This window comes from Colobus angolensis, unplaced genomic scaffold (genome assembly GCF_000951035.1).
Source record: "Colobus angolensis palliatus isolate OR3802 unplaced genomic scaffold, Cang.pa_1.0 Scaffold455, whole genome shotgun sequence".
NCBI classification, from domain to species: Eukaryota; Metazoa; Chordata; class Mammalia; order Primates; family Cercopithecidae; genus Colobus; species Colobus angolensis.
Genome location: NW_012117988.1, coordinates 1,705,702 through 1,730,743, shown reverse-complemented (window position 1 = coordinate 1,730,743; position 25,042 = coordinate 1,705,702). Strand labels below are relative to the sequence as shown.

Genomic DNA, 25,042 nt, shown 5'->3' with positions numbered 1-25,042 from the left:
TGAACAGATATTTCATATCCGGAAAATGGAAGCCATTCAACTTGTATATATTCAAAATTTATATTCCACAGATTGGAGATATTGAGACATCCATAAGTATGGACTTTATTACTGCCACCTGGAATTGTGAAGCCTCACCTGTAAGAGATAGATGATAATCAAACAAAAATCATAAAGTTTAAGAGAATCTAGGGAATGCTGAACTAAAAGGAGGAACGTAGCCATAAAATAAAACATTAATGCTTACTTCAGGCAGATCATTTTCATTCTATTTCTCCTTCAGTGTAAAGCCTCCTAATTCTGCAAAATTTCATGTGCGTCCCTTTGTACTTTTTGAAATTTGGCATTGCATTGCATGGGGAATTGTATGTAATTCCTGCAATCCTAAATTAATTTCCTGATTTTTCCAAAAGGAAATCTCTTCTGTGCTCATTGACCTAAAAATTAAGTGGTGGTAAGATAATAGCACCTCCCAGGGTATGCTTCACATGCACAGTGTCTTAGTGTGATGTTGATGATAATCCAAAGAGGCTAAATAATAGGCTATTCTCCATGGCCCTCAAGTGCCAGGCTTCTGAATATGCTGAGTCAAGACACTTGGGTTACAGAGGCAAATAGAGCTAATTTAGGGGACAATTTCCTGTGCTCCCACTTAGTCCTGCTTAGAATTATAGAATCCTGGATTCATAAGGGTTTTTAGCAAGTATCAAGTTTAGCATTTCATAAAGTGTTTCCCAGAGTAATGTTATCATCCCAAGAGATGGCAATATGAAAAAAGAGAAAGAAATTCTGTGTTTAAATCAGTTTGTTAAATATTATCTTTCATTGTGGTAGTCTTAGACTCTTTATTATGTTAAGTAGATTGTAAGGGAATGATAAGGAAAGGAGAGGAAGAAAGGCAAGAAAAGGAGAAGGGAAGGGGAGGGGAGGGAAGGGGGGGGAGGGAGGAAGGAAGGAAGAACAGAAGAAATATTTGTCAAACTTGATTATGTTAGCATCTTCTAGTGCACGAGCATTATACGGGATGGTTTGGGAAATACCAGTGTGATTCCAGCACTTCACTTTACAGATGAAGGAACGGTGCCACTTCAAGACAAAAACCTGTCACTTTAATAAAAATCAGAGTACAAGTTTTAAGTTGTTAAACACTAACCTGAATTGGCAAGAGCACAAGGAGAGCTCATCTTCCTGTTTGGCATCACAACAACTGGTGCTGGTACTTCTTTCATTCTCCCTGCTCATGTTTTTTCCCCTCTCCACCTAATGTTACATACAGCTTCATACAGCTTTTTCTGTCCCTGGAGACACTTGATACCAAGTTGCCTTTGTCTTCATAATGGTGAATAGCAGCCCAGAATTCCCATTTTCATGCCATGGACTGATATGAAACCTAATCTTATTGACCACTCCCTACTCTTCCTTTCAGACAATGTGAACACTAATAGGAACAGACTGTAATGACACAGAGTCACTTATTTTTTTAACCTGTTGCCATTTACTTACAATGAATATAGCATTCTGTCTTTCTGTGTGTTTCCCAATAATAGTGCTAATATTTAGGAATTACTTGTTTGTAATCTTGTTTTCAAATGTGAGCTGGGGCTGGGCATAGTCATTCATGCCTGTAATCTGAACGCCAAGGTGGGAGGATTGCTTGTGGCCAGGAGTTTGAGACCAGCCTAGGGAACATAGCAAGATCTTATCTCTCTGTATATACATACATCCAAAGTGGTTCCTTACTGTGTCTCCATTTAAGAATCTGAACATGCCTAATGTTTGGTAGAGAGGACCAGTGGCAATTCCCTATTGTGGTTAAAGGAAAAATTATATGTTTAGTTCTCCTGAAGATTCAGTTTCTTTAGGCCTTACCAGCGAGATTGTGTAAGTGACAAAGTAAAGCACTTACACTACATCTCTCATTCAGCCTGGCAATTATGTCAGTCTGGAAGACGCCCAGTGCCAGATCTCATTCTCATGCACCAAGACCCCTCTTTTATGCTGCAGATTCCTAGGTCTGTCTTCTTCTACTGCAGGACATCCCTTACTACCTCCATCAACAGTCAGTGTGGCTTTCAGATCATGGCAGAAGGAAAAGGCAACAATCTTCCTAATCCACATGCAAGCAGACACTCACATGCATCTATAGTAAACCAGCCTCACAGAAAAGAGAGAAAATCTGTGACTACTTGAAAAGTATGTCAAAGCAAAGATTTTTCCCTTCCCTTTCATTGACAGTCTAATATGATAGTATACTTTTATTCTGTCTCCTTCTATCTGACTCTGTTTCTCTTTGCCTGTCTATCTCTGTTGGCTTTTGTGTCCTCAAAACATTCTCTCTCTCTCTCTCTCATTTTGACTCCATGACTGTTTCTGTTTTTGTCTCCTTCCTTTCACAGTTTCCTCCTTCTCTCCCTATATTTATTGATTTCTCTTTGTCTATAACTTCATGGGTCTTCTGTGTCCTTCTCACTTTCTTTCTCTATCTTTGTCCCTCTTTTGCCAATTCCCTCAGTTGATTCACAGTTTTTGACATTGGCTGTGTATGAGTCATTAGGGTCCCAGGTATGGGGTAAGCAATTATGAGCAAGGCAATTTCCCTTGGTCCAGCCTTAGTTATTTTAAATCTTAATCTAAATCCCATATAACTCACCAGAGTGATGTTACTGGAGGTGGAAAGTGGTATCTCCACCCTGGCCTGAAAGAGGATTGTTTATACTCAAGTTCCTAGAAACACTTAAGTTTTTGTTTTTAAGTCAATATTTGATAGTCATTCTCAAAATTCTTGTCCTTGTACCATAGGAGTTCCCAAGATCCTTTTGAGCCATGTGCTAGGTGAAAACTATTTTTAAGATAAGACTAAGGTATTATTTGTTTCATCATTGTGTTAACAATTTCCATGATGGTGCAAAGGCAGTGGTAGATAAAATTTCCAGAATCTTAGCACAATTCAATATGGCAACACCAGACTGTTAGTAGCAGTCACTGTATTTTCCACCGTCATTTCTTTAAAGTAACCAAGCAAAAAAACAAAAAGGCAGGTCATTTAACAATGTCCTTTATGAAGTAGTGTGCATTATTTTTTATAACTTGTTCTCTGAATAAACACCATCTTAATATCCTTTGTGATGAAATGTGAAGCATGCATAAAGCAATTTTGCTGCAAACTGAAGTATGATGTTTTCTTGAACAAAAAAGCACTTTTGTAATTGAGTTGCACACTGAACTAGCTACTTTTTCGTTTAACATCATTTTAACATAAAAGTGTAACTAATAGTCAAATTAAAGCTATTGAGGCTTAAGGTATTTGGCGTATATTTCTCAAAAATAAACAAATTGATCTTGTTATTTCAAGGAAAATAACTATTTTGTATTTGTATTTGTTGCCAGTGATCGAATTTCAGCTTTGAAGTAAAGGTTAAAATTTTGAAAATTCTTTGTGCCACCATAGGTGTAACACTTCCCAATATTTTAAAATCATTCTGATAAGATTAGCTGTAATTTTAACAGGAATACTCTTTAGTATTTTCTGTATGTTAATAATTTGATTATGCATAATTTAGTGAACCAATATTTTCTAGGTCACCAATGCATGATGACCAAGCAGTCGTAGATAAAGATACATTCACATTAAGAGATAGCCAGTGGATTTTAATATAATAATATGAAAAGTTATTTGATGTGGTTTTAGATTTTATATTGTAACTGATCTTTTAGAAACTACTTCTCATAAAATGTTGCTATGCTATCAAAGATGTATTCTACAATAAGTTTAAAAGCAGTAAAAATCTCTTTCTTTTTTCCAAAAATACATGTCTATATCAGACTAGATTTTCTTCATAGGTTTCCACCAAAATAATATATCATACAGGTTGAATGAAGATTGAATAAGGCTATTTTCTATTAAGTCAGATTTTAAGGAAATTTACAAAAATATAGAACAGTCTCACTCTCCTCCCTAATTTTTTGTTTTAGAAAATATAATTATCTTTCATAAAATGTGTCATTTATGTTATTGTTTTATGGGTTTATTTTTATTTTTAAATTAATATTGTCATAATAATTAACTGATAACCAATGACAATTGTTAAAAGTTTTTCTCAGCTTTCATTTCTAATACGATAAATGAAAATTTATATACATAAATGAATGCTCTTCATTTTAAAGAGTATATATAGACCCCAATTCCTAAACGTTTAAGCAGTGATTTAAGACAACTTTCTATCTCCTCATACCCACTTACCTTAATTCAAGTTCCCAGAAAATTATCTGAGTAGTAATGATACTCAAAGAATTTCAAAGAATCTCAGTATTAATGATAAATGTTCAATTCAATGATGCCTCTCTTTTACTTTGAACCAATAGTCTCAGATCAAACTTATGTACCCCGGTATTTAACTCTTGTAGAGTGAGTACATTCCTTATTAGTATTCATTATGGCCAGTCATTGTTTATCCCATGTTGATGCTGGGAATGTCATTTCTATACCCAGTAAACATTTGGAGAATTATTCTGCGCCATACCAGACATTGTGCATACATTTTAAATACATCTTTTATTTTAATCCTTAAAAGAATACTATGAAGGTAGTGATTTGAATCAGTAATGGGTAACTTATCACTGCATAACAAACCACCTCAAAACTTAATGACTTAAAACAAGTATTATTTTATTTGCTTTTAATTCTGTGGGCATGCCCTTTGATCTGAGGCTCAGCTTGGTGGCACTTCTACTTATCTCTCCTGGAACATTCATGCAGCTACAGTCATCTGGCACCTCCACTGAATCTGGATGGTCTAACGTGGCTACTTCTATGTCTGACAGTTGGTGCTACCTATCAGGGGGCCATAGATCTTGAACAGGCCAATGTGGTTTTCTCCTATGGTGGCGGAAGAGTTCTAGGAGGGCAAGAGGAGAAGATGCAAGTCCTCGCAGGTTCTAGGCTCATAAGTCACATTCCTCTACATTTTAGTGGCCAAGCAAGTCACTAGACAAGCTTAGATTTAAGAGAATGGATACATTTTAGCTTTGAAAGATGAAAATGGAAAAATTTCATTGCAAAGAGAGTATGTACAGATATGGCAGGAATTATTGCAGCCATTTTGAAAGCTGTATATCACAGTGTCATTAAATCCATTTTATAGATGAAAAAACTAAGAAATAGAACAACTAGAAAGTAGTGAGGTTGAAATTTGAGCACTTGTCTTTGTGTTTTCAAAACACATACCCTTAACCAGTAAAATATTTAGATAGATAGATATTGAACCCATGATTTTAACTCTTTAAGAGTAAGGTTAAATGAGGCTTTGGTTTCTTTGTTTCTTTCTTGTACCAAGTGGCCACTGAGTGTCTATCTCTGCTGCTACCTTCTGTGTGGGTCTCCATGCCCCGTAAGTGTGTGGGTGGATGGGTCTCCATCCACACACTTCTCTAACAAATGTGTTTGAGAACTAATTTCAGAGACCCTTTATAATAATCACCATTCTGACTGGTGTGAGATGGTATCTCATTGTGGTTTTGATTTGCATTTCTCTAATGATCGTGATGTTGAGCATTTTTCCATGTGTTTGGCCATGTAAATGTCTTCTTTTGATAAGTGTCTGTTCATATCCTTTACCCCATACTTGTTGTTTTAACAAGGAAATTTTAATATAAAGGATGGATTAAACATTTGTTGGAGAGCTGGAAGAGGATAAAGAGGTCCCTGAGATTATACAGAGAGCAGTCTCAGGAAGCATCTCCACCCTCAGGGCTTGGGGAACAAAATGAAAAGCTGGGGCACTGGGAGCTTAGGAAAGGGACTTTGTAGATCTCTGCATCACACTTCTCAGAAGTGTTGCTATGCAGCCAGTGTTGGTATCTCAGGAGCTCGTAGGAGAGGCTTCGGGAACTCAAACTCAAGAACTCTGAGGACGGGATACAAGCCACCTGGGGACGGCACCTCTATCAGGTCAGAATAAGCTGGTTCTTGGAGAATTTGAAAAATCTGTAGACAGAAATGACTGCCACTGATAGGGTGCAGGATGATTGCTAAACAATGCTGACAACAAGATAATAGGAAAAAATAAGCCCCTTTCTCCCTTTCTTCACCCCCACAACCTGTCTCCAGTGCCCTCCCAGCCCCCAGTGCAGAATCTAAGGAAGCCAGCTGGCAAAGGAAAGTGGTGTGCAGAGTCCCAAACCCAAAATCTCAAAGCAGAATATAGAAATATAGGTTTAGTTTTAGGTCTCATGTTTAAGTCTTTAATCCATCTAGAGTTAATTTTTGTATAAGGTGTAAGGACGACGGGGTCCAGCTTCAGTTTTCTGCATATGGCTAGCCAGTTTTCCCAACACCATTTGTTAAATAGGAAATCCTTCTCCATCGCTTGTTTGTGTCAGGTTTGTCAAAGATCAGCTGATTGTAGATGTGTGGCGTTGTTTCTGAGGTCTCTGTTATGTTCCATTGGTGTATATCTCTGTTTTGGTACCAATACCATGCTGTTTTGGTTACTATAGCCTTGTAGCATAGTTTGAAGTCAGGTAGCATGATGCCTCCAACTTTGTTCTTTTTGCTTAGGACTGTCTTGCCTATATGAACACTTTTTTGGTTCCATATGAAATTTAAAGTAGTTTTGTCTGTGAAGAAAGTCAATGGTAGCTTGATGGGGATAGCATGAATCTATAAATTAATGTGGGCAGTATGACCATTTTCACGAATTGATTCTTCCTATCTGTTAGCATGGAATGTTTTTCTATTTGTTTGTGTCCTCTCTTATCTCTTTGAGCAATGGTTTGTAGTTCTCCTTGAAGAGGTCCTTCACATCCCTGTATTTTATTTTCTTTGTAGCAATTCTGAATGGGAGTTCACTCATGATTTGGCTTTCTTTCTATCATTGGTGTATAGGAATGCTTGTGACTTTTGCACATTGATTTTCTATCCTGAGACTTTGCTGAAATTGCTTATCAGCTTAAGGAGATTTGGGGCTGAGACGATGGGGTTTTCTAACTATACAATCATGTCATCTGCAAACAGAGACAATTTGACTTCCTCTCTTCCTATTTGAATGCCTTTTATTTCTTTCTCTTGCCTGACTGCCCTGGCCAGAACTTCCAATATTATGTTGAATAGGAGTGGTGAGGGAGGGCATCCTTGTCTTGTGCTGGTTTTCAAAGGGAATGCTTCCAGTTTTTGCCCATTCAATATGATATTGGCTGTGGGTTTGTCACAAATAGCTCTTATTGTTTTGAGATATGTTCCATCAATGCCTGGTTTATTGAGCGTTTTTAGCATGAAGGGGTGTTGAATTTTATTGAAGGCTTTTTCTGCATCTATTGAGATAATCATGTGCTTTTTGTCATTGGTTTATGTGATGGATTAATTATGTTTATTGATTTACATATATTGAACCAGCCTTGCATCCAGGGATGAAGCTGACTTGCTTGTGGTGAATAAATTTTTCAATGTGCTGCTGGATTCAGTTTGCTGGTATTTTATTGAGGATTTTCGCATCAATGTTCATCAGGGATATTGGCCAGAAATGTTCTTTTTTCTTGTTGCGTTTCTGCCAGGTTTTGGTATCCAGATGATACTGGCCTCATAAAATGAGTTAGGGAGGAGTCCCTCTTTTTCTATTGTTTGGAATAGTTTCAGAAGGAATGATACCAGCTCCTCTTTGTACCTCTGATAGAATTTGGCTGTGAATCCATCTGGTCCTGGGCTTTTTTTGATTGGTAGGCTATTAATTATTGTTTCAATTTCAGAACTTGTTATTGATCTATTCAGGGATTCAACTTCTTCCTTGTTTAGTCTTGGGAGGGTGTATGTGTTCAGGAATGTATCCATTTCTTCTAGATTTTCTACTTTATTTGCGTAGAGGTGTTTATGGTATTCTCTGATGGTAGTTTGTATCTCTGTGGGATCAGTGGTGATATCCCCTTTATTATTTTTTATTGTGTCTATTTGATTCTGCTCTCTTTTCTTCTTTATTTGTCTGGCTAGTGGTCTATTTTGTTAATCTTTTCAAAAACTCAGCTCCTGGATTTATTGATTTTTGAGGAGCTTTTCATGTCTCTATCTCCTTCATTTCTGGTCTGATCTTAGTTATTTCTTGTCTTCTGCTAGCTTTTGAATTAGTTTGCTCTTGCTTCTCTAGTTCTTTTAATTGTGATATTAGGGTGTCGATTTTAGATATTTCCCACTTTCTCTTGTGGGCATTTAATGCTATAAATTTCCCTCTAAACACTGCTTTAGGTTTGGGGCTAGGAGACAATAACTCAAAAACACAAATTTCTTACTCAGCTTCTATTGAAAGGGAAATAGAAGCAACTTTCATTGTTCAAAGTCTGTACCTGAAGTGAACCGATAAGAGGAATTGAGATGTCAATATTATTTAATGGGCCCAGCGGACTCCTTTGAATATCTAACTTTTAGGATGAGAGATCCACTTGTGCCATCTAGTACCGCTGTAATTACTATATTTATAAAAATAGAAATCCAGGAAGGCACTAAGAGAGTGAAGCAACGGAATTTATTTTAAAGTGACTGTTTTAAAATTGATGACTATGACATGTCTCCTTGAGCTTGAGATGTTTTACATAATCAGGTTTCAGTATTTTCAATACTGTGATTTGCATAACCAAGATTTATTTCATTATTTTATAGAAGAGTCTATTGTAATGAAACCAAAACAGCTATTAAAGGGTACAGACCTAGGCTGATGAATACATGTGATTTCATTGTAGTTTATGTGATTGCAGTATAATTTCCTGCAATAAATTTGACTTTTAAGTGGTGTGTGTATGTTCTTGTGCATATAGGTATGTGTGTGTGTGAGTCTTCCAAGAATATTGTCAGAAAATTGCTCAAATTTGGCAACAGAGCAAAATACCTGGCAAATTTATAAATGAGGATTTAGCTTGCAAAATTATCAAGACTAGAATATATAGGTACAGAGTAATATATTTTATACTAATGTGATGAATGGAAATAGATAAATGTGTTTCAGTATTATGGTTCTTATTCATTCAACTTTTAGACATCCACAAGCATCTTAAAAAGAGAAAAGCTATATATTCAAATGACTTTTCTTTCTCTAACACGTTATAACTTGATTGCTTTCTTCCTTTTTCTCATCATCTATATGATATTTCTGATATTTAGTTGATTTTTAACATATATTTAAGAATACTCATGGATTTATGAAAACACATGTAATAAAATACATTACCTGAAAATGCAAGCAATAGTGTCATTAAGGATGGGTACATCAAATTGGATTGGAAGTACACATTTTTTTAAATAGTTAGGGCAAAACCAGCAAGGTGGAGTAAGATGTGAAATTTTAGATGAGCACTACTGAAAGAAGCTAAGTTTTTATTTTCCATATTCCCAAGAGTTTCTGTTTCATTTTGTCTAGGAAATCCACTGGAGATGGTTTCAAGATATAGGATCCTTATATGTGAGGTATCCCAAATGAAGTTGGAGCATCCATATTGAAATTGCTTCATTTTGTGGTAAGAGAAAGCGATTCTTAATATGTTGACCCTTTAAGAATGGAGTGAGAATTTCATACTATATATACATATTTTATATATGTATATAAAGGAAATTTATATATAATATGCATATTATATATAAATATACAGGCATGTGTATATGTGTGTATGTATGCGTTTTCTTCTTATGAACAGATAATGAAATAAAAAATACAGAATTTTGTAACCCAGTCTACAAGTTTGAGATTCAACAAAAAGTTTTTATTATTTTGCAGTGATTATTTTCTGGCTCCTGAAGTGGAGTAGGGCACAATAGCAGACTCAAACTTGTTTTTAATTTCCCACTATGTGTATGTACATTATGTTAGTCAATAAGTTATCATAACAGCCTTAAGAGGTAGGTATTATTATTCACAGTGTAAAGATGTGGAAACAGAAGTTCAGATAAATTAAAACCTCATCCAAATTAATGAAACTAGCAAATGGCTCAAGAGTGATTTGACTGCAAAATCTACTCTATGACTGCCATGCTGCCTCCTTGGATGAATATTTAAAATATAAGCCACTATTTTGTTATAGCACTATCTATGAGGATTTGTAATTAAAGTAATGTTTATCTGAAACATTCCATTCAGCATAATGGAAATTTAAGCTCAAATATACATTCTTTTTTACATAGAAGACATTTGTTTGAGGAAATTTCACATTTCTGGTTGAAACCTTTAGAATTCCAGTATGCATTTGGGATATTAGTTTATAAATAACAGAACACAGGTTATTTTGTTCCTGGGACTCAGCAGTACCATTAGAATTAGTTGTTTTAGGTAGCCTACCTGAAAAATTTCAAACCAGTCTATCCTGGTGATCATGAACCACATATATACTCTGTCTCTGTGAGTCAGATTTGCTTGGGTTATTCAACAGTGATGCCTTGGAAGTCTGTAAAGCATTCTCTCTGTGGTAGTCATGCCTGTAGTCTTGCTTCTGAATTAGTAACAGCACCATTTCTGTGGGAGCAGATACCATGTCTGTTGCTAAAGATTACATTTTTACTTTCTATGTTATAAAGTGGGGGGAAAGGAAAGCTAACTCTCAGTTTGAGATTCAGAGGAGCAGTCTTCAATTATCTCCAGGTTTCAATGTGTGGTTTCACTTTTTTATAGGAAAAAGCCTATAAAATTAGTGAATGCCTGGAAGTTATTAGACTAGACTCTCCAACATCAATAGGGATAGACTTCTTCCAGAGCACCATGGGAAAGGAATCTGGGCAATTCTTTACTAAAACTATTTTTTATTATTTCCATTCTGAGAACACCTGCATAAATGTCTATGTCACTCCTATGCTATATTACTTTTCAATTCAAGCATCTTAAAAAAAATTTACAGAAGCTCCTAACCAAACATTTCCAAATTCCCACTTGATGTCCAGCTTTAGATTGATTTTAAAAGTATTTTTAAAATAGAATTATCTCTGTGTAGGGGCACAATTCTTTATGCTTTTTCTCTGTAATAACCCTATATTTGCTTCTGTCTTACCTACTTTGAGATAGTGATCAAGTTACTAAACATCTTTTAGCCTCAGAATTCTCATTATAATATGAGATTCATAACAGTCAGATTACTTACATTTTAAAGATTACAAAGCATATGTGTAAATCACCTACTGCTTAGAACATTGCTGGCGATCTTTCATATTAGCTATATATGTAGATCTACAAATAGGTTTAATGACATGCAAGTCCCCCAGATATTTATGAGGAACTTCTTGGAATATTCCAGAATAAGGACAAAATTGGTTCAGAAGATTGGTGTGACTCACGAGGTTGGTGGAGAGGAGGTGAAAGGAACCCTCATCTTGATCAGAAGTATCTAACCACGAAAATAAGCATTTTATTCATTTATTACCATGCCAGAAGCAATAGATGTTTACCTTAAGTTTGTTCATATCACCTGTATGACAATGTTCCTTTATCACAAGACTTTTTAACATTTGCTTCTCTAGGCCAACAGTTCTCAAGATTTAAAGTGTTTACAATCACCTGGAAAGCATATTAAATACTTTTAAATAGCATATTAAATAGAGGGTAGCAGATGCTATTTGGGGGATTCTGCTTCAGTAAGATAGGTTGAGTCCTAATAATTTACATTTTAAACATGATTATTCAGAACCAGAGCAATTCTGGTATACCCCACTAACTGCCATTTTTTTCACCTTGAAGATTAAAGTTTTACAGTCTATTTGGAAGTTTTATTGTTGGAGATAGAATTGAACAATTTTATTATGTAACTGTTAAGAGAGATAGCTAAGAATAAGACAAGATTTAATAATAGTTCTCTACACTTATTAGGCAGTAGAGTAACTGTACAGAATTTGATTCCATGTACTTATAAAAAGTTGATGGAACAACTACGTAGAAATAAAACATGCTGGTCAAGTTAATAATAGGGTTTCTGATTTTACTAATGTTTATCGAAACCTTTTAATAACCAGTTGCTTTCATATATATATTAATTTATCAAATCCTCATTCTAGTTCTGTTTAGTATTTTGTATCCTCATTTTACAGATTAATACAAATAGATTTATCGAGAATACTGGCTTGTTAAGTTATAAGTTTAGAAAACAATAGGGCCAATCTTGGTACCAAGACAGCATGCAACTGGTACAACTGTTTCCATATCCTAGGGTAATTCAATTTTCTAATCATGAAAGGTTTTGTTTTTATGGCAGCCACCAGTATAAGCATATATTGGAACAACCAGCCTATATTTATTTTGTTTAAACTGCTAAACACTTAATTCATCTTCACCTGATGAGTTAGGCTTTGAAAAGCATCAGCAGAATAGGCCTGTTTCATGTGCTTTGCAAAACTTCTCAAGAAAATATCTTCTGAAAAAAAATGTTTCAGGTATCTTCTGCACATTCTTGTTTTTTACCAGTGTGTTTATTAACTTTCACCAATTATTTATATGTCATCTTTCATTTAAATCAATTATCAGTGATTAAACCTCGCTCAGTAGCTAGTCAATAACCTCTTTTAAAAACAAAAGCGGCCGGGCAAGGTGGCTCATGCCTATGATCCCAGCACTTTGGGAGGCCGAGGTGGGCAGATCACCTGAGGTCAGGAGTTCTAGACCAGCCTGGCCAACATGGTGAAACCCTGTCTCTACTAAAAATACAAAAATTAGCCGGGCGTGGTGGCAGGTGCCTGTAATCCCAGCTACACAGGAGGCTGAGGCAGGGAAATTGCTTAAACCAGCGAGACGGAGGTTGCAGTGAGCCAATATCATGACATCATACTCCAACCTGGGGGACAAGAGCGAGACTTCGTCTAAAACAAACAAACAAACAAACAAGCATTATAGATAGATAGATAGATAGATAGATAGATAGATAGATAGATAGACAGACAGATAGAAATAGAGATATGTCCAGCTTCCTTTGTATCTAGGTGTGGCTTTGTGTCTAAGTTCTGGCCAATGTGATGTTACCTAAAACAATATATACCATTACTAGGTGATATCCTTCAAGGGTCTGAATGTCTGTTTCTCCTTCTTCCTTGACTAACTTGGAAATTAGATACGGAATGAGATGTCCTGGTGAGCCAGCTTATATCACACAGAGAAAGATAACTGTCTAGATGTGGTAGAATAACAACATAGAAAGGGTCTAGCTTACTGCCTTAATTTATAGAGCAAAACAGTCCAGGACTCCTTCTGTGCTGAATGTTATGTGAAAGATGAATAAGCTCTACTTGTTTAGCTATTGCTATTAAGCCACTATACAGGGCAGAATATATGTCCTAATGAAGTCATGCATTCTTCCGTGAATGTGTTACTCATGAATGTTTAGCACACTATGGCTCCTTTAGGAAGTTAATTTTAGCTTGACAAGATTCACTGGGCCCTTAAACAAAGAATGCCACTGTGGTTGCCTAGATATTGTACATGTACCGTAGAAGCATCTCATCTCGCACATCTTACTCTTTATACTGTTCTCCTCACCACCTTCTCCACTGATCCGTCACCAGCTCTGTTATCCTTTTTGTCCATCCATTACAGAGCAATGCATACATTTGTTCCTTTTTTCCCATTCGTTTTGCTACAGCACTTACCTTTCATGCATGTACAGTGTGAAAACTGCAAATAAAAGACAACAGGAATAATAAACCCTGAGACGAACTTCAGAGTCTTTGCCTTTCTTAACAGCATTCAACATAAACTTTAAAAACCACATCAGACTATGCAAATAAAACAATAAGTGGATGCCTTAAAGCTTCTCCCAAGATAACAACATCCAAACCTGTATAATCTACAAGATAGTCTTCATTGTCTCCAGCCCTTCGCTCAATCCCTTACCTGATCTATCCTCATTTTGCATTCAAGACACATTTTTTTCCATCTTTAGTATAGCTCTTTGGATCTTTATTTTGGAGAAGATTTTAGATCTATATTTAATTCCCATAGTAGTCAAGGAATGCCTTGATGTCTTATGGATGCAGTGTTCTCCTGCTCCATAATGGAGTCTTCAGTTATCTTTAAGTGGCAATTATTCTACAAAGAATGCTCCCTACTAAAATGACTGTTTTGACTATGATACTAGCGTTCTGGGACACAGCCTGAGATTGCATCTTTACCTTATCCCCTAATACTACAGTTTGTGCATCTTCTGACTAGCAGAATGCAAGCTTATTATATGCCTTAATATATCTCATAGCTGGCTGCTTACTACAATTGCCATATTTTATCATTCTCTCTGTCACTTCTTTAATGCATCTCCTATTCCTAAGCATACATGCTGGCACTTTCAATTCAATGTTCAACACACAGTATTTCACTTAATTCCCTTAAGCCTCTTAGATAAATATAATGATCACATTTTAGTCACCAACTCAACAAACATTTACTTAGCATTTCTTTTGTGTCACCTATTACTTTAGGCAAGGGACAGGGAGATAGCATATAGCCCCCCAGTTGCTCACTCTCTCCTAGGGAAGACAAATAAAATAAATGTAAAAATACAAAAACAAAAACATAAACCCTCTCAAAAAAGCATTTTAAATATACAGTAATAGCATAAAACTTCATTCTAAGAACAAGGAGCAAATAAGAAAATTGCTCAATTTCACTGGAAGGAGAGGAATGGCAAAGATTAGAAAATGTTTCCTGGGCATCGTACTTCAGCTGAAATTGGAAAGATAAGGAGGCAGACTGAGACAGATACAACAGATTTTCTAAAATGTCACAGCTAGTAAGTGGCAAAGAAGGGACAGGGATTCACACCCAGGTACTTCTGATGTCATGGCCCATGCAGTCAGCCATTCTGGCTTCAGAGTTATTCGGGTTTTTGGTGATTTCTATAATCGAATGCCATTTACATATTGGTACACTCACCTGGCACCCCTATCACTTACTCTCCTCACTTCTGAGCACTTGCTTCTCGGTTACATATCATCTCTACCACCAAGTTATAGTTTTATATAGCTTTATAACTTGGTGGTGGAGATGATATACAAATTGAGTTTTCAAGGAAACAACTTGCAAATTTTCAGGTTTTCTGTACAATCTTTCCTAAAAGAGTCCAAATGATATTCCAATTATGGTCTGCCGATTCTGCTTTTCTACTTTTCCTTTCACAATAGCTCCTCTTTCACTCTACAGTACAAAGACATGGTTCTCATTCTTGTCCTTACTTCCCAGGGTATGCTGTCCTGGGGGATAAAAACCTTGGTGAGGCTTAAAAAGGGAAGAGTCAGGAATAAAATGAAGCTTCTATAGGGACAGTCCCAAGAGAGCAAAACAAGGGAGCTTAAGGAAGAAATAAAGGGGGTGTACCTTATTTCTTTCAGGTGTTAAACTTATAACAATGCTACTGTCTTTTCCTTCCTGTTGTTCATCACTTGATCGAGCTTTTCTCCATCCATCCTCATCTTCTTTTGGATTTCCTCTAATAAGATGACAGATTAAAATATCTGTATACCAAAGATTTTAAGGAACATATACCTAAAACATAAATAAAATATATAGTAACCCCAAAATTATATTCTTTAAAATTATACACACCAAAATTTGTTTTTGATGTCAACTTTAAAAAGGTAGAGGAGTGTAAAAATAGTCATTCAATGCATATAATAGCTTTGAAAACATATTCATTAAATACATGAATAAGTGAGTGGAGGACTTATTCTAATGTAAAAGGCAAAATCTCAAGATTTATAGATCTCTCTTGAGAAGTGAGAACAGTTGCACTATAATATGTATACATTTTTGCCTAGGTGCAAAAGGGGCTTATCACACAATATTATATAATTTAATTGCACAGTATCATTAGCATGTAAATGCCAAGGAGACACTCGTGATACTATCATTGTATGCTGCCCCAAGCAATATCAGAAGATCACTGAGAAAGGAATAGGGTATAGTTTGTTTCTTCTCAACTTTGAGGAATGACAGTAAAATTGTTATTGCAGCATAATTAAATATGCATATCTAGATACTAATAAATGCTTTGCCGTCCTAGAATTCAAGAGAAGTGTCAGGCCTCTCAGCCTTCTCTGGCACTGGTCATAGTCTCTAAGTTTTTCTGTAGCTTTCTGTAGCTAATAAATGACTATAGAACATTCAAGAGAATTTTATTGTTTACTGCGCTTGCTGAAAACTCCAGTATTGAGTCTGATTATTTTATTTCAGCTGGATTCCTTCCTTCCTTCATTTCTCTCTTCCTCCTTTCCTTCCTTCTTCCTTTTCTCTTTTTCCTTCTTTTTTTTTGTGGAGAGAAAGAGTGTGGTTGGAGCAAAGATATAAATATGAGTGTTCCTTTTAAGATGTATTAGTCAATTTTCTCTTTTCAGAGACATTTAAAGCAGAAAATGCATAAATAAAATTAATTGCATAACTCACTAGACATATGTCAAAATCTTGATGTGTTCAGGCGTTGTAATTGGCGTTGTATATTCAAAGTAAGTTTTGCAAACAGCAGGAGCACAGGCTGCATGAGAGCTGCCTATTAAATAGGGGCAATCTGCAGTAATAAAAGTCCTGTCAGCAATCCTTCGTAGTTATGGGAGTCACTAGTTGGAGTTTCACAAAGCTACCTTCTCCATTTCTATTTCTTACATATATGTATATACAAAGTTTTAGTGATTGTTATAACTGATTTTATTAGCCACTGTAGGCTTATTGATATGAACCAAAGTAAAACAAATGTGTTTGTTAATCTAATACTAGATTCTGTAACAAATAAACCTCAAGGTGTATAATAGCTCAAGCACAATAGAATTACAGTTCTTTGTCATTTAAAGTAAAAAAACAAAAAAACATATGGGGTACATGGACAACTCGTATTTAAGTAAAGATTCAAAGAGCAGTGCTCCTTCTATCTGAGGGCTTGCTATTTTCAAAATGTGTCTTCCAAGATCACCCTGATTCGTTTTATAAGCTGGTAGAAGTGAAAAAGATATAAGGAGAACAAATAGGCATTTTTGAAGGCCAGGCTGAGGAGTGGGGTACCATAATTTTACTCATTTTCCATTGAGTAGAACTCACCTGGCAGAGCAACAGAGACAGGGAATCATAGCCTACATGCATGTCTAAGAGGAAAAGATATAAGCTTGGTGAACAGCTAACCTGTCACTGCCCAGCAACATGTAAGGTTTGGGAAATGCAATAATTAATAATTGTGTTCAGGAGAAGAGGATGACTAAAGTTGGAGGCTGATGCAAGGCAATGTAGAAATTATAAAATGTAATGAGTGCTTCATTAATTATTTTTATAATTATATTGATCTTTTCATGCAGAATGAAAATGCTAATTAGTTTTGTAAGTATTAACAAATTAAACATAGCCACAGACAATGCTGGACCCCAGTAATGAAGAGAACTTAATTCTCTAAAGATTTATTCTACTTTTTAATCTAGAGTGGGTAATAGAGGACTACAGGTCTTAATAAAGGTAAATACCACCTTTTGGTTCAGAGGGAATTCAGACAGGTGGGATAGAAATGCACTGCAGTCATTCCTTCGTTCATCCCATGTATATTTATTAAGTACCTTCCATATTACAGATACTGTGCTTACCTTGGAGATAGGTAAATTAGTCAGATAGCACCTCTGCTCTCAAGACCTTGCATCTAAGTGTAAGAAGCAAACCTTTAAACCAATAAGTAATTATAGTATTATAGTTCTGTGAGTGTATGAAAGGAATGATCACATCTTCCAGAGATATTGGGAAATATCCTATACAGGAGATGCCATTTAATCTGGGTCTGGAAGAATAAGTATTTTTAGGCAGCAGAAAAAGTTTTAGTTTTAAATCCATGGTCAAGTATATGAAAAAGTGTGGCAGCTGAAGGGTATGAAAGAAAGTGGCACAAACAGACATAAGAAGTTATTTTGCATGTCTGGAAAATAAAGGCTTTATAACAGGAGGTAGAGTTCTGCGGAAGCCAGTTATTGGGCAATGATTCCAACCTCAGGTGTAGGTGGAATGGTAGGTTTTTGAGGGAGGTCCTAGCAGAGGAGGAGTGGCTTTCTTCTTTGTCACTTTTTCACTGTTCTCAGCACTCTTAGAGTCTTAAGTAGCCTTCTAACTGCAGAACGTAAGGCACTCCTCCTCATTCACCTCCACGATCATTCTTGCACTATATGTGTTCTCAGGGAGCTATATAAAAGGGATAGAGCTACACAGATAGAAGTTGCAGAAATAAGATAAGTACAGAAAAGTAGTAAAAGAAAGTAAAGTTCATTAAATTGGAATATAAGTTGCCCTTCCATAAATATGACAGAGCATGTTATCCTGCTGTTGAACAGTTTCTACTTGTTAGTTCAATTTCTGGGTGTGAGCTCTCATTTCTTAACGTTACATATTCCTGGAAAACGCAGTGGACAAAATCATAGATATGAGACATAGTATAATATTTGTTACAGTGTGATCATATATCACTTAAAGACAGGGATACATTCTGAGAAACCCATTGTTAGATGATTTCATCATTGTGCAAACATCATAGAGTAGATTTACACAAACCTACATGGCATAGTCTACACCTATATGGTATAGCCTATTGCTCTGAGGCTACCAACCTGTATAGCATGTTACTGTACCAAATGCTGTATGCAGTTGTAATGTAATGGTAAGTATTTGTGTATCTAAACATAGAAAAGATAATGCATTGTGCCAAGTTGATGGTTATGATGTCACTAGGCGATAGGAAATGTTTAGCTCCATTATAATCTTATGGGACCACCATTGTATTGTGGTCCATCATTGATGGAAATGTCCTTATGGGGTACATGACTCTATGTAGTATATACTGTAATACCCATAAGTAAAATGTAAAAGGAGAGAGATAAATTGAAGAAAGAAGTGTTAAGCAAAAAGGAAATAGAATTTAAAATATTTGGAAAATTCTAAGCCAATGCATATTGTTTAAAAATGAGAAACATGTTCTGTAGAGAACACCAAGAATGTGGCTGGACAGTCACTCCATAAAGAGGTCACCCATGAATTTAGTTAGCCATCTTAGCAGAGGTCAGGAATAAGAAATAGATGACTCCAGCAGAGATCCTGCCACTGGACTAAAAGGAACAAAGATGGGACAAAATGAAGAAAGGCTTTCAGACTTCTGAAATTCTATAGAATGGAACAAAAGAGATGTCTGGCTCTCTGGCTGCAAAATATGCCTTATCCTTTAACACAGGAACAGAAAACCAAATCCCAACTGTTCTCACTTGTAAATGGGAGCTAAAAGATGACAAAACATAAATATGTAGAGGAGAACAACACACACTGGAATCTTTTGGGGGGAGGGTGGCAGGAGGGAGAGGATCAGGAAAAATAACCAGTGGGTCCTAGGATTAATACCTGGGTGATGCAAAAATCTGTACAACAAACCCCCGTGTTACCTATGTAACACACCTGCCCTGGTACCCCTAAACTTAAAATAAAAGTGAAAAAAAAAAAAGGAAAATGATCCAAAAAGCAATTCAGAGACTAGCAGGTCTCCTGCTGACACCACAGGCCCAGAGCCTACAGACGCAGGGGTGCAAGGCTATCTCCTTCCTGATTTCAGGGGTAGGACCACCTCTTTGGTTTCAGAGGATGAGGCTGCCATTGCTCATTTCCTCAGGGGCAAAACTACCACCGATGGCTGAGTGGGTGGGACTCCTCACCAATGGGCCTAGAAAGTGAGGCTGCCACCCTATCGGGACTGGAAAGCAGAGCATCAAGCCAAAGAGAATTATTCTCACGAAACTTAAGATCTAATGGAATTTGCCTTTCTATGTATTGGACTTGCTTGAGATCTGTCATCCCTTTCTTTATTCCACTTTCTCCCTTTTGGAACAAAAATGTCTTTCCTACTGTTTTATTCTGGAAGCACATACCTTTTGGGTTTTGCAGGTTCATAGGAGAATTATTCACAAACAAATTTTGAATGCTGCCTCTCATGTCTTACTATACATGATATAGATGATATTTAGATACACTCGCATCTTGGAGTTGATACTGGGATGGGTTAAGGCTTTTGAGACTATTGAGATGCGCTAAATGCATTTTGCATGCCAGAGAACATGAATTTTGGGGGACCAGAGGGTAGTTTATGGTCCCCAAAGCCGTATGTTGAAGGTCTAGCACCCCTGTGTGACTTTATTTAGAGACAGTGTCTTTAAGAAGGTAATTAAGATTAAATGAGATCAATAGAGCCAATACTGTTAATCCAATACTGCTGGTATCCTACAAGAAGAGACCCCAGAAGTGCATGCACACAGATAAAAAAGCATGTGAGGATACAGCGAGAAGGCAGTCATCTGCAAGCCAGGAGAGGCCTTACCAGAAACCAATCCTGCTGTTCCCTTCATGTTGGACTTATAGCCTCCAGGACTATAAGAAAATAAATTTTTGCTTAAGCCATCCAGTCTGTGATATATTGTTATACCAGCTCAAGCTGACTAATACAATGTGTTCAAATGTCACTGACCATTTATAATAATAATAATGGCAATAATGTTTGCCATATATCAGATAATATTTTAAGCCCCATATGTACATTATTTCCTTAATACCCTTGATAAACTTTTAACGCTAATTATTAACACAATTTTACAAATTAAGAAAATCAGATCAACCAGGATGATTACCGGTTTTCCAAACAGTGGAGAACTCAATGTCATTCTAATGTAGTTGGGTTGCACCTTATTCTCCACAAAGAGCTTAACTTCTCTGGGCTTCAATTTCATTGTCCATTAAGTGATGACGATGTGTTTGCTGCCCTCTTTAGATGGTTATTTGCGTGGTTTAAATAAGATGATTTAAGGGAAACCATTGTATCCATTTGAGTCAGGAATATCTTTGTCATCACCACTACCATTTTTTGGTGACCTTCTGTTCCTGCTGACATCATTGACTTTTCACAGGTCTGTGATTGCAAGACACCACAACACCCTTTTCAAAGTATTTTTCTTTCAACTTTTTATGTATAGGCTTTTGTTCTGACTATTAATTTAGAGAAAAGATATGATCATAAGATTTCCTTGAATAACATTCTTTTCAGATGGTGAAAAATTAGTCTCCTAATGACTTCATTGAGTTTGCACATAGAAGTTAATGATAGATAATGGTTGTGAAAATTTGTTTGTGAATAATTAAGGGTAATGACCCACAAAATAAATTTCCCTTACTATCTTAATATTGTATTAATCTTACTACTGTTGAGTTCCTTGCTTTTCCCCCCTTTGCTATCTTTGTAGAATAAAATACCCATTTTCTCTAATATGACTCTATTTTAATACCTTTTAATTAGCTACGAGAGCATCACTCTTTCTTTTGTTTCTCTAACAAAGCAAAATCTAGCTGTCCCTTCTATATTATATGAAAATAGCTTTTTTGTATGTGTATTTCAGATTGAGCTTTATTTTAGCAGTATATTTTCTAACTAGGTCAAATATTTTATTTTTATCAAAATGAATTATAAGATAATCAGATTAGCTAACAGTGAGAAATGCCACTTAAAGAATTTGACTATATTGCAGGTTTTTTTTTTAAAGAACATTATATTTAATTCCCTTATGACTCTAGAACATATATATTTATTAAACAATGTAGATACAGTTGCTTATTTCTAAAGCAATATGAATATAGTCCCTACCAAGCATATTTTGACTCCCAATCACTATGTATATGAAAATGTTTAGAATTTAAATATTCTGATTTTATGCAATTATAAAAAATGGATTTCTAGTTTTTGTATGCATCAACATTCATTACATTGCCTTAACTTTTATGTTGCTGCTTCTCTACTCTCCCAATCTCTTTGACTGTATCTTAACTATAGGACAGTCACAAAATGGAATAAGAAAAAGAAATAGGTCATAAATGTGATATTGCACCAAGAGCCCTTTTTAGCATTGGATGGTTTGAGACTTCCATATTTGAGATCACTAGTCAGAATTTTAAAGAAAATGTGGCATGCTGTTATTCCAGTTTAATGTACTGTCCTAATGACTGTTAAGACTCTTAGGACATCTAAAAATATATTATATATACACTGTTAGTCTCTTTCTTATTGTTAATTACAGAAAATGTCTCCCAGAAAATTGTAGGTTACAAATATATATATCCTGTTTTTTGTATTTTTTGGTGATTAATCTTGAAAACAATTAAAAAAAAAAACTAAAGACCAGTATTAATGAATATAATTTTCTTGGATTTTGACATGGTTTCTTTTAAAGAAATTGATTATAAAGCCATAGTATAATTCTTTAGCAAAATCAAACAAGCATCGAACCTCAGGATATCAGAAAACAGAGAGCATTGCAATTTAAATGGACAGCGTTGTTATAATGATGGATTTATTCAGCAGACAATGACTGTATTACCAAAGCAATCTGAATTAATCTGAAATTGAATCACCCTTTGTACAAAATTCAGGAAACTGAAGCAATTTTAGAATAAGACATACAAATATCATGCTATAAACTTAAAACTGAATTCAAAATAAATGGAGCTCTTTATTATCTTACTTTCATTGTTTTATTGTTTTAACTTTTTTATCCCTTTTTTCCTGCAAAGAGCAAAGATATTGGCCATTTCTTAAATGTGTGAAACTGTACATTGATATACCAAATAGAAATATCTGGAATAAAAGATACCTGAATTTTTTAGGGATTGAAAGTATTTCCTTTTCTGTAATCAAGGAAGTTTCATTTTTATCATACTCAGCATGAAATTGTTTACAGCTTGTGACAGAATGGAAAAGACACAAGCCCTTGACATAAAAGTTATTAATGTACTTGTCAATCATAGTCAATTAAAGGAGATTCAGAAAAGTTGGCATTATCTGATGGACTCTCCTAGCTCACATTAGTCATTTTCAGGCTCTTTCTAAGAGACTCATTAGCTCATCTATTTGCAAATGACTGCCACTATCTGGGCAGATTGCCTTTAAGTTCTATGTTGCTGAAGGATAGTGTTCTCTTGAAAGATTGCCATGTTGATCAGCATAAAGCTGTGTAACAGGAGTTTAAAGTCATGTGTGGGCAAATTAGATTCAACAAGAAATAAAATAAATTTCAATACTCAAGTTCAACTATGTATTAAGAAGAGTTGGCATTTTCAGAGAGCTGAATCCATTTCCCCCTGAGTCTTTACACTGGCCAGGAAGAAGTGCTACACTCCTTCCAGTCCTCACCCCTATACCTTATGTCCCTCCACAGAGGATTCCCACATCCTTATGTCATCATAAATATCAGAGAAGCTCTAAAAAAGAAAATATGTTTATTTTAGGAATAGATCATTGCAATGGGAATACACTTCCCATAATAAATTGTATGCATATTTTAAGAGGTAAAGAAAGCCAAAAGTTTTTACAAGAAAAAATGATTACACAATTGTTTTGAAGTAATTATCCTTAGTTACAAAGATCAATAACAAGGGTGATACCAGTCTAAAGTTGGACAGGCAATTGTTGGGTAGATGTCCTTGTAGAAGTATTTTTTGTGTAAGGTCACAATGGTCTTTGGACAAGTTTGTGGGTTTTTCTGCATCCTTTTTGTTATCAAGCATACAAGCTTAAGAACTCTCTTTTCATGGCCTTCCCTGGCTCTGTTTGTCCGGATTTTGATTCTGACAACTTTCACACTTATAAAATCTTGGGTGCCTGATGGTGGACCTACCCTATACTCCCGTCAGATTTCTGTCTCATGTAATATATTCTGTATTGTCTTCTCCTGCTACCATTGTATCAAAATCTGAAAGCTCAGGGGAAAAAAAATGTTAACATCAAGAAATATGTTTGGAAAATGGCTATGGTTGGGTTAGTAAAGAGTTGTTATACAATTGGCAGACAAGGAAGCTAGAAACTCAGGGTTAAAGGGAATATTTTCAAAGAGTTTGCAAAAGAGTTTTGGTTTAAACTAAGGCTTTTGGGGAACCCAATGAAGCAGGGTGGTGATATGTTGAGAATTATGGTTTAGGGAGATCCCTCAGGCAATAGTATGGAAAACAGAGTGAAAAGAGATAAGTGGGTTGGGCACGGTGGCTCATGACTGTAATTACAGCACTTTGGGAGGCTGAGGTGGGCAGATCACATAAGGCCAGGAGTTCGAGACCAGCCTGGACAACAGGGCAAAACCCTGTCAATACTAAAAATACAAAAATTAGCCAGGCATGGTGGTGTATGTCTATAATCCCAGCTACTTGGGAGGCTGAGACACAAGAAACACACGAACCCTGGAGGTGGAGGTTGCAGTGAGTGCAAATCACACCATTGCATTCCAGCCTGGGTGACAGAGTGAGACTCCATCTGAATAATAATAATAATATAATAAAAAGAAGTAACTAAAGGCAAACTGGCAGAAGAATATTGTGATTATATATAAACATAGTAATTAGGATCTAAATTAAAGCAGTAGCAGAAAAAATTGAGAGTAATAAATTTGAGAAATATCTGGGTGGTAAATTGATACAACTTTGCAATTAGATGTTGGGTAGGAGGAAAGGGAAGGAGATTAGAATGAGCCCAGGTTCTTGAATTAGACAATGATAATGTAGAAGGAAGCACAGGCTTAGTTAGAGAAAAATTACCTTTGAGGGACTTGTTAGACAACCGAGAGAAAACCGTTTTAGAACTCACGAAGTTCTTAATAGAGGTAAAGATTTAAAAGTGCCTATGTCATTGGACTTCTCTGAGTATATATAAGATGTTGTCCTAAACACGCTTAGCACAGTGTCTTAAGTTGAGTAAGTTCTCAATAAATAGTAGCTGTGGTTCCTGACAATGGACTGGAAGATGTGGATAGTTGTATTACTCTAGAATGGAAATTTGACTGCAGTCCTGGATCAGATGGACAAGGGATAGAGCAAGAATTCCAGTTATGATAAAGGAAGGTTAAAATAATAAGCCAGGAAACTCTGCTACATCAAAAATTAAAGGAAAAAAGACTGCTAGACTGTAGGAGAAAAGAGTGAATGTTTTCAGATATATCTGGAATGTGATGCAGTCTTGCTTCATGAAAATTAGTCATACTGCCATGTTCCCCCCCGCCCCTGCCACTGCCTTTTTTTTTTTTTTTTTT

General features: G+C 35.8%; 1 protein-coding gene across 1 annotated transcript in view; it reads left to right on the top strand.

Moving 5' to 3' along the window:
• LINGO2 (leucine rich repeat and Ig domain containing 2) overlaps window positions 1-25,042 on the top strand; it is a 1,254,362-nt gene that overhangs the window by 249,313 nt on the left and 980,007 nt on the right. Inside the window, exon 2 of the mRNA XM_011958015.1 lies at window positions 9,396-9,492. The gene's annotated coding sequence lies outside the window, so the exon portion shown is untranslated. The remainder of the gene's footprint in view (window positions 1-9,395; window positions 9,493-25,042) is intronic.